The sequence below is a fragment of the Bactrocera neohumeralis genome, unplaced genomic scaffold (genome assembly GCF_024586455.1).
Source record: "Bactrocera neohumeralis isolate Rockhampton unplaced genomic scaffold, APGP_CSIRO_Bneo_wtdbg2-racon-allhic-juicebox.fasta_v2 cluster09, whole genome shotgun sequence".
Lineage (NCBI taxonomy): Eukaryota > Metazoa > Arthropoda > Insecta > Diptera > Tephritidae > Bactrocera > Bactrocera neohumeralis.
In genome coordinates this window covers 34,330,046-34,340,976 of record NW_026089622.1, presented here as the reverse complement: position 1 = coordinate 34,340,976, position 10,931 = coordinate 34,330,046, and the positions used below count along the sequence as shown (strand labels likewise).

The following is a 10,931-nucleotide window of genomic DNA, read 5'->3' as shown; positions in this document are numbered from 1 at the left end:
TCGATTTTTACAAGCTTCTCTAGAGACCACCAAAATTATTCGCCATTAACAGAAACAGGTGATAATCATTTGGTGCGCGGCCCAAACTATAAGTTGGATGTATAAAAACTTCCCAACTAAGCCGAGTTCTTCTACCGAGTCACTTTCAATGTGTCTCCTGATGGAATACAATTCCTTTTCTGTTGTCAAAGCGCGCAGCCTTGAAATATTGTCGAAAGCACATGTCCTATTAAAAGTTTAGCCGAAGTAGATGATTTTCTGACAATCGCAACAAACAAATAGCAAATCCTTCTTCACCGTTAATACTGGCTTTCCAGCCGTGTGGGCCGGATCAACGTGACTCGACCACACCCGTTTTCGCTTGACGTTGTGAGCCACTTTTAATGACCACTAACCATCCACTACAGAAATAGATCAACTTTGTTGCGATGGAAATTAGGTTCATGAGTTTCTTTGTGGTACCTTATGTGGCACACCCACATCAAAGGTGTCATGCACTTCAGTGCCAGTTAGATGATTTGCGGCCAGGAGGCTATATTCGAATGGCGTCTTACAAACACCGGGCTCACTTGAAAAGTAAGGGTGGCACAATCTTCGTGAGCTTAATTTTGTTGTTGTATTTAATACGCGCTTTAGTGGCAAGCTCCAAGTTGGTTCTCATTAAAATCAAGTGAATTCTGAATAGTTTGTATTTTAACTAGCTAAACTGAAGAGCGAGGATGGAGTCATGTGTAGAAGTTCACGCAAGTGAGGAAAGTTTTCACAGGGTTGTGCGCTGGGTTTGGAACCAGCATGAAAGCGAGGTTCTTCAACATATCACTGATTTGCACCCACGCCCCGTCGGAAGATATATGATGTGACCAAAGATACCTTCTATGAGCGTTTGGAGCGCACCTATGTCAGCTGCCACCGCCACGATGTCAAATCATGCTTGGCGACTTTAACGCCAGGGAGATCAAAGAAAGTATCTTTGGTAGTCGGTAAATTCAGCATCCATAAGGAAACATTCCCAAATGGGTTGAGGCTGATCGACTTCGCCGGGGCCCGAAATATGTTTATCTGTAAGAGTAAGAGTCCGAGGTCCTAACATCGACTGTAACCAATACCTTGTTGCAACCAAGATTCGCATCCGCCTTTGTGTAGCAAAAAAACGCACGTCAACAAACACGTGGAAGTTACGCCGTCGAGAAGCTTCAATTACAACAGATAGCTGAACGATTTTTCACTAGACTTGCACTCCAACGTTACAATCGACCACAACACGTGTTCTTGTAGAACCCAAGGAGGTGGTCCAGTAACCGATGCCCAAAGCATACTAAAATTATGTAGGGAACATTTCTCCAGCATGCTCAATAGCAGTGAAAGCATAACGCCAGGAGAAGGCAATTCCTCAATCGATGACGACGAAATGGACGTTCCATTGCCCGACCTTGAAGAAGTTCGAATAGCAATTACCCGTCTTAAAGACAACAAAGCGACAGGGGAAGATGGATTGCCGGCCGAGCTATTTAAACACGGCGGCGAAGAACTGATATGAAGCATGCATCAGCTTCTTTGTAGAATAAGGTTGGACGAAAGTATGCACAACGATTGGAATTTAAGTGTGCTCTGCCCAATCCACTAAAGGAAGACCGCACAATTTGCGCGACTACCGTGGGATAATCCTCCTTAACATCGCGTATAAGGTTCTATCGAGCGTGTTGTGTGAAAGATTAAAGCCCACCGTCAACAAACTGAACTACCGACCAAATATTCACCTTGCGCCAAATCTTTGAAAAGACCCGTGAAAAGAGAATCGACACACACCACCTCTTCGTTGATTTCAAAGCTGCTTTTGACTGTACCTACAGGAGCTGACTTTATGCCGCGATGTCTGAATTTGGTATCCCCGCAAAACTAATACGGCAGACTCGCAGCGTATTCGATGCCCAGTATGTCGTCGACCGCACCCGTTCCTCACTGTGCCATATTTAATCGTCTGGCGTCTACCCACAACACACAGGAGTCTACATCGGGAAACCTGTGCCAGATATGTATCGTCACACCATATTGCACCGAACTACCAGGCATGACATCGGTCAACATCCTGCCGGCCACAACCACGGCGCAGTACGACAACCGCCAATAAGCCGGGATGCACGGTCTTGTCGGCCATAGAATGGGAAGTCGACACGACGCCAGCAACAAAAGCCGAGTTCACGTCACACATCAGGTCTCAGCGTTGTAGCCACGCTCCAGCAACTACAAGAACTCCGATAGTCGGGTTTACGTAACCGGAACGGACCCGGATTTTTTTCCGGTCAAGGGCTGTCAACTCTACCGCTAAAACAAAAAGAATAACCTAGTCTGAAATATTGGCCTACTGGGGCCGGGATGGCAAAATGAGCCTTAGTCGAACATCGAACACCTAAACACAGCAATAACCCCGGTCACACACCATCCCCCACATTAAAATATAACACACTAATATGCTACATTCCCCACACTCACCTACAATCCACATCTTACACCACATCAACACACACAAGTACTTCTCTCTTGCGAGCTTCCCACATCAGTTAAAAAAATACACCAACGACGATATCACTTCAATGTACACCACATAAAAAGAAAAGAAAAAAACGGACGGGAAACGACGTTTCAGTATTCTTTTTCAGCTCATTCCACGTTCTACTTTTTTCATACATATATATTTTTATGCAGATATAACGAATAAATTTTGATTTCAATTCTTGCGGAATTGTAAGTTTTTTATTTCTCATTTTTTCAAAGTCGAAGGGGTTCAACAATTTCGCGAAATGCGATCAGACCTTGGTAACAATTTCTCTATTTCTACTACTATGCTTATTTGCGCATTTACAAGCCAAAGTAAATATATGCCGCCTATATCAAATGGCACATCCACTTGCCTACAAAATATTAGCACTCCGACATACGCGTGCACTGACATACTCGTACAAAGTACAAGTACTTGCGCTCCAACACGGACTTCCGGACAAATCACACGTCCTAGTGCGTTCACTTTAAATCACAATATTCTAACACGTCTGCTGTTATTTTTACTCTTTAATTTATTTAGTTTATAAACATTTCATTAACTTTTCTTTACATAAAGTTTAAGGCTTTGAGACAAAATCAAGCAACAAACAAAAATAAGCAAATTATTTCTTGATAACATTTCATAAAATCACTTCGTTACATTTTCCTTAACTGCATTGCAGTGAAGCCCCTGCACCACGAATTATAGCGGATCAGGGCCGTAACTTTGCAAGCTCAGGATCCCATGAATTTCTTCTTCTCAAAAAATTGAGCTGAGGATTCCCAAGTTGGAAATGAGTATATGGATGCCACGGAAGATGCCTCAAAATTCCAAAAGGGGATATAATGACGACAGTATTAACCAGGGATGGGCACATTTTTAGCCCGCAAAGTGGCTAGTGAAAGAGGGCTTGATGAGGGGAATATCAGTTTACGGAGGGAAGGGCATAAAAAGTTGCGAAAAAAATCATTACATTCCTCCGTAGCTTAATGTTCATCGCAGAATGGTTGCGGCAATACTCACATTGTACACAAATTAAAGAGCCTAAGTTTACTTCATATCGGCATTCTACAGTTGTGTGAACAAAAAGAGGTAAACATAATTTGCAGGTTTTAGAGTTTCGCATTAATATTTGTTTTTATTTACCTTTGCATGGTGGGAAATTCTAATCACTGGTAGGAAAAAATTATATGAGTTATACTTGTATCTATAAACTATTTTATTTAATAAGAAAACACATTTTAAAACTTCCTTTATGGTTGTTCCTATTTTGTTCACACCACTGTACATGTGATAGAACACTTAATGATGGTGATGCGAGTTGTAAAAATTAATTTTAGCTACAATTGGGAAAACTTTTCTCAAGTTGTGGGCTTTTATACGTACATATACAAGGCAGTTTTATATATCTGTATGTATAAAAAAGAAAAGATACTTGTGACCATAATATATATTTTGTTTAAACATATTGCAGTTCCATTTAATGAAAATTATTATATAAATATATAATTTGTGATATTTTCCGTTTGGTTGTTTTATCAAAATATTCAAAGAATTGAGGTTCTTTTCTATTATAGTTTTGTTAAATTTTAAAAATATAAGTTGCCTCTGGAAATGTATTAATATAATAATACGCGCTAAAGAAAGGGAACACATATTTTCAAAAATATAAAAAATCATCAAATAAAAATATATTTGCGCGGTATGGCATTATTAATTGAGAGTGGCTAATCACACAAATAGAATACAAACGATAATAGCAGAAACAGCGAATTCCGCTCCCTTCGCTACGAGCGGCAAGCGTTTGGTTCTCGTTTTCATTCGAACAATGTTGCCATTACTCAATACGCATATGTAAGTAGTTTTGTACACATCTAATATTTCAATTATAATTTTTCATAATATGAAATATCAAAACTAAAATCAAACTATTAAAAAAAGTTAATATATTTATAAATAATAGCATTCGACTCTGATTTTGAGTTAGTTTAAGAAAATTTCGAGCATATTGAAGACATTTTTTATAATTACTACAGTATATTGAAATTGGCAACACTGCGTTGTGAGAGAGCAAAATGCTGACTCGTTTCCACGGGGAAACCCCCAAATAGTTGGAAATTCTATGGTAAGCGGGCGGTAGAAGCGGTGTTGTTGGCTAATCATTTACATTGCGCTCTCATAAGATTCATTTGGGCATACTTATGTGCTTGAAAAAACAGTGGTTCATAAACTGAAGTTATTATTGAAATTACTTTTTATAAGGAAGTGTTACAATAATGCGTGTAGCTACTGCAAATGAGATTAAACCATACCTACATAAAATTTATTTCTTCATTTATTACTTCAAATAAACTAAATTAAATGCTGTTATAAAGACGTATTAAAAAATGATTACTAAAATAAAATATGTATTATACTTTTTGTTATTTGTCTTACATTTTATAAATTTATAGTAGACTGCTGTATGGCATCTCTCCTGAAGGTTGGCAGAAGCTGCATTTAGAGGACTGCCACTTGCTCCCTCTTCCATGAGTGGTGCCAGCTTGACCTGTGGCACCTCCGGGAGGGGAGGCATCCTGGAGTGGCGGAGGTTCTGGCCAGGAGCAGGGTCAGGGGAAGCAGGGTATCCCCTGCAAAGGAGCGTAGCGCGAGATAATATAAGTACATATGTATCAAACTAAGTACGATCAATACTAAACACAAAATATACCACATAAGTTGCTAAGTGAATCACAGCGGAAACCGAAACATTCCAGAGTCTTATCTTTTACACACAGTACCAGATAATACTAACCAATCACAGAGCTCCAGTTCATTATAGAAATTCTATATTAAGAATTGCAATCAAGCAAACAACATTCTTAATTGTTAGACTGCCTACATCATTATAAATAATAAACATCAATAAAGAAACAGTCCCTAAACATTTTGCGAAATCTCTAAATAATAATTAGTAAAAGAGCCATAGTCTAGGTAACGACTTACCGGGAGACTGGACCTTTCAATTTGGATACTGAACCTAGCAAACAGATAAGTAAAATCAGATTTGTATTAAAAATTTTATTTTTACTTACTTGCCCCTTTTCGTGGTAAATTAAACAAAATAAAACTTAAATTAGATTTTCGCCGTAAAACAGCGAAACAAAACGTGCTCTTAATTTTAATCTGCCGTTTTGTTTTGTTCGATCAGCTGTTTCTCCTTTTTCGTTTCTTCTTCTTCGCTTTGGCTTTGGTTACGGCATTGCCAGCCATAAAAAAAGCAACTAAGGTTTTAGCACAAAGGACTGAACATACCCATTGACAGGTGTTCCCAACTATTTCTGCCAGAGAAATAGCCTCCGAAAATAGTTTGAGAAGTACACCAGAGAATCCTTTTCGGAGGAATTCAAAGATTCTGAGAACGCCTCCAAAAGGCAAAAATGAGACCATCGCTGCTGGACCTATACAAAATTGTGGAAATGCCGACCAACATAACAAAGGCGGAAAATCTGAGGAAATGCAAAGCAGTGAACCTGGCAATATTTTTTGTAAACTGGGCACAAAAATCAAGGAGCTTGAAACTATGACGTTTGATCAGAGGCATATTAATCAAGCTATGCGCGACCTTGTAAGTTGCATAACAAGCCTGTACAACCAGGCTGAAAGCCCAGAGAATCCGCTGAAAAGAGCTATGGTAGGGAAAGCGTCGCAAGTATCCCCTATCCCCAGAGAAAAGCATACGCCAAAGAGGATACGAAAATTATCAGGTTACTTACCACCCACTAAATAACCTAAAAACGCGAGCGATAAAGCGCAGGGGTTATAAAGTGAGGTCATTAAGATTGTACCGAAAAACAGTTCTGTCGAGGGGGAGTGAAATAGCTGTAATACTACCAAAAACGCACAACGTCACCATAATGTGCAAGGATCTGGACGAGATAACCACCCCGGAAGAAATCTGCGTCGTGTTACAACAGCAGTGCGGTTTTCAGAATATAGGGCCATCAAATATCAAAAATATGTGGAAGACAAGAAGCGGCACTCAAATAGCCCTTATATGCATGCGTGTTTAAGACGCTAAGACTGTCCTTAAAATAAGCAAAGTAAAATCGGGTGGTCGATCTGTCGCCTCCGGAAGTACTCGCCTGTTTCCCGCGGTTACAGATGTTTCCATCCAGGCCACATGGCACTTAAATGTTGCAGTGTTATCGACAGGTCCTCTCTTTGCACACGTTGTGGAAGCCTGGGACATGTATCAAAAGTATGCACTAATACACCAAATTGCATGCTGTACAAAGGGGAGCACTCAGTTCTGAGAACGACTTGCCCTAAGTACTTACAGTTGCTAAAGACAACGAAAAAATGAGAATCTTGCAGCTGAAGTTCAATCACTGCGCCGCAGCACAAGCACTGCTGCAACAAACCATAAAGAAAGCAACATTGATGTCGCCTTACTGAGTGAGCAATATTGCCAACGTTCGGAAAGTACTTGGATCACAGATATATGTAAGTCACAAAGCTGCAATATGGTCCTGCAACGGACTATCATTCACATCTTGCTGCAGAGAAGCAAAAAATGGTTTCACATGGGCGCAAATAGGAGGAATATATTTCGTAAGCTGTTATGCCCGTCCCAGCGCATCCATTAGAGAATTTGAAGACTTCCTCTCTGAATTATCTTTAGAAAGCAGATGCAAATTGCCGATAATAATGGCAGGCGACTTTAATGCATGGTCTACTGATTGGGGTAGCAGAAGTTCAAACCATCGTAGGCGCCTAGTTCTAGAATTCCTGAGCCAAACCAACCTCACAATTATTAATAGTGGCATCAAAAATACCTATATAAAAGGAAATAAAGGCTCTATAATAGACCTGATGTTTGCAAATGACGCAGTGGGAGGTGTCAGACATGTTTACAAATAGTGACCACATGGCAATCATTGCAGAAGCTTCGTTCTCTCGGGCCCAGGAACCCTCACGCATTAACACTAGACGAAAAAGAAGCTGGAAGCAAACAGATTTTGATACTGACGTTTTTGAGACAGCCTGAAGTGCAGCAATAGCACCAGGCGAAGGCGGCGTCCACTTAGTAACCGCATTGCGAAAGGAACAGGTGGCAGCATCCGACGCTACATTGCGAAGGACGAAATGTCACAATAAGAGAAGACCTGTATACTGGTGGAATGAAGAAATTGCCACGCTGAGAAAGCTCTGTCACGCAGCTCTACGTCGAAGCGGCGAAAACGAAAACCGTTTCAAAGAAGATATAGACCCCTGGGGGACTGCTTATAAAATCTGTATGTCCAAATTCAAAAATAAGCGGCAGCAACCCAAATGCGAAAGGTGGTACAAAAAATATTGTGCGCTGATCACCCTGAATGTGAAGAATGCATTCAACTCTGCCAAATGGACAAATATATTCGAAGCCTTATATGAAATACGTGCCCTTCAGTACCTCATAAATATCGTTATGAGATATTTAGAAAATAGAAGGCTGATCTACGACACCACCGAAGGCATCAAGAGCTACCCTATTTCAAGTTGAATGTAACAAGGTTCAGTGTTAGGTCCTCTCTTATGGAAGCTCGTGTATGATGGGGTGCTAAGAATTCTACAACCAAAAAACGTTAAGCTAATCGCATACGCGGACGACCTTACAGTGGTAGCAGTAGCTAAACAACTCGTAAAATAAATGTAATTAATGCATAAATGGTCTGCGGCAATGGTTTTCTTCCATGAGTTTAGAACTGGCTGAACACAAAACTCGGTATTGCTCATAAGCACCAGGAAAATAAAAGAAAAAATAATTATCTCTATAGGTGATTACTGCACGGCCACAGTTGAAGTATTTAGGGGTAATATTGGACTCCAAACTGAAATTTAAGCAGCACTTGGCAAGCATTGCAAATAAAGCGAATAAGATTCATAATGCCTTATCAAGAAGGATGGCAAACAGAGGCTGCGTGCGCCCCAGCCGTCGACTTCTAATAGCAAAAGCGATGAGCTCAGTTATATTATATGCAGCTCCAGTATGGATACAGGCTTTAAAAATTAAAACGTATGCCAGACTAATAAATGCGGTGCATAGACTCACAGCAATAAGAGTAACAAGTGCTTTCCGAACTATTTCCAGCGAAGCAGCTGAAGTACTAGCTGGTATGCCGCCCATAGACATCCAGGGATGCGAATTCGCGAGATTATATGAGCAATCAGCGCCAATTACAGAAATCAAAAAAAGAGAGGAGAGAACAAAGAGCATAATTAAATGGCAGCAACGGTGGCAAACCTCAACCAAAGGACGGTAGACCCACAGACTTATACCAGACATCCTTATGTGGATAACTAGACAAGATTATGTGTCAGTCCTCTGACAAGTGGATAGCTGTTCGCCAAGCGGCAACTTCCATCATGACTAAATTAAGAAAATTACAGCAGAATAGGCGCCAGTCCGTCCGTGCTTTAGAGGAGACGTAAAGTGTCTTGTCACTTCCATGAAGTAATACCTTATCTGGTGGTTCTGGGGGAGAGTCTTGAGTTGGGAGTAGGTTAGATTTAGCGGATTAAAGTTCTGCACTCCGGCTTTCGATGCTTCTCCTCCTACTATAAAAAAAGTCCTTTTACTTATAAAAAATATATTTTTATTTTGATAAGAATATTAGCAGGGAGCGAGCAGGGACCGCGGTAAAAAGGATCCCGTTTATAAAATCCTTCGTAAGCCTAAGTAAATTCCATATTAAGAATTGTAATCAAGCAAACAACGTTCTTAATTGTTAGACTACCTACGTCATTAGTAATAATAAACATCAGTAAAGAAACAGTCCTTTTACTTGGGCTTAATTTATTTTGATAAGAATATTAACTGGCGCCCGAGCAGGGACCGCGATGAAACCGCCGTTTATAAGGCGGTCATAAAAATTGAAAGAGGACATAGTCTCAGTGAAAACAAAACCATATTCAAGATCCTCACCATGTTCAACGGTGACCAAAATGAATACAGAGCATAGAGAAAAATGGCTACCAGACTAATGGATAGCATTAAAAATTTCGAAGGACACAATAAATACGTGCAAGCTCTCAGAATTATACAATCTAAAAGCATTGGTACAGCAGCACAAATATTAATAAATAATAATACGAAATTAAACTTTGAAGACATTATCGATCGACTAGACGATTCCTATGCAGACCAACGTCCTCAATACGTCCTAGAGGAAGAAATGATGAGCATACGACAAAACACTATATCTCTCACCATTTACAACGATCAAAGAAATCGAGCACTAAATTTGATTTTATCCCAAAGAGAAATGACCCATAAAAACTAGACCCCTGCAACCCGTAGAACCAATGGAAGTAGATTCGTCCGCTCAATATAGACAACCTACTCAACCAGTGCAGCTGGATGTTCCCCAACAACCATAGCAACAACAAGCTTTAATTCTTTCTGAAATCCAATTAACCACTTTAATAAAAGAGATCGAGAAGGATCATTCAATTAACAACGACTAAAGGATAGGAAACTAAATCAAATCACCAGGATCAACCCGACAACGATTCCCTATACAATGAACCTACTACAAGTGAATACAACAATCAAACATCTTTTATAAAGAGGAATGGATTGCACAGATTACAAAGAACATCTCCGAATGGTAATCCAGTTTTTTTACAAATAGATACCGGTAATCAGTAATAACCCAAAAAAGAGAAGTGAATTTACAAGGATTCGATATGGAATTCTTAGAGTTAGATAAACTCAAATATTATGATTTTATTAGAGACATTAAAGGCTTAAAATAAATGAAAGCCAACATAAATATTTTCGATTACTCCATTAGTTTCTCAAAAATTACAGATTCAGTTAACCTAAACTACACTGTAGGAGAACAAAAATATTAAGAGGAGATAAAAATTTGAATGCAAGACAATCATAACAATGAATTACTACCATACAAACTACGGTTGAAGCTGAAATCAGAACTGAAACTAACGAACCAGTATGGGTAATACATTATCCCTATACACACACAGATAGAGGATTTGTAGAAGAAATAAATAAATTATTGAAAAATAAAATAATCCAACCAAGTAAAAGTCCATATAACTCGCCCATTGGGACAGTATCAAAAAAAGGTACAGACGATAAAGGTAAAGCAAAAAGGATGGTAATAGACTTTCAAAATTAAATAAAGTAACCAACTCAGACAGATATCCTATTCCAGACATAACAATGATGCTACTGAATTTAGGTAACGCTAATTATTTCACCGCTCTCGATTTAGAATCAGGATTTCACCAAATCATGATCAAGGAACAAGACAGGGAAAAAACAGCCTCCTCAATAAATAGTGCGAAATACGAATTTCTTCGTTTACTATTCAGACTAAAGAACTCCTCCTCAATCTTCCAGAGA

At 39.4% G+C, this 10,931-nt stretch overlaps 1 protein-coding gene across 2 annotated transcripts in view; it reads right to left on the bottom strand.

Moving 5' to 3' along the window:
• The window catches only part of LOC126764042 (rabankyrin-5), a 194,083-nt gene that overhangs the window by 159,301 nt on the left and 23,851 nt on the right, over positions 1–10,931 (bottom strand). The gene's annotated exons all lie outside the window — the stretch shown is intronic.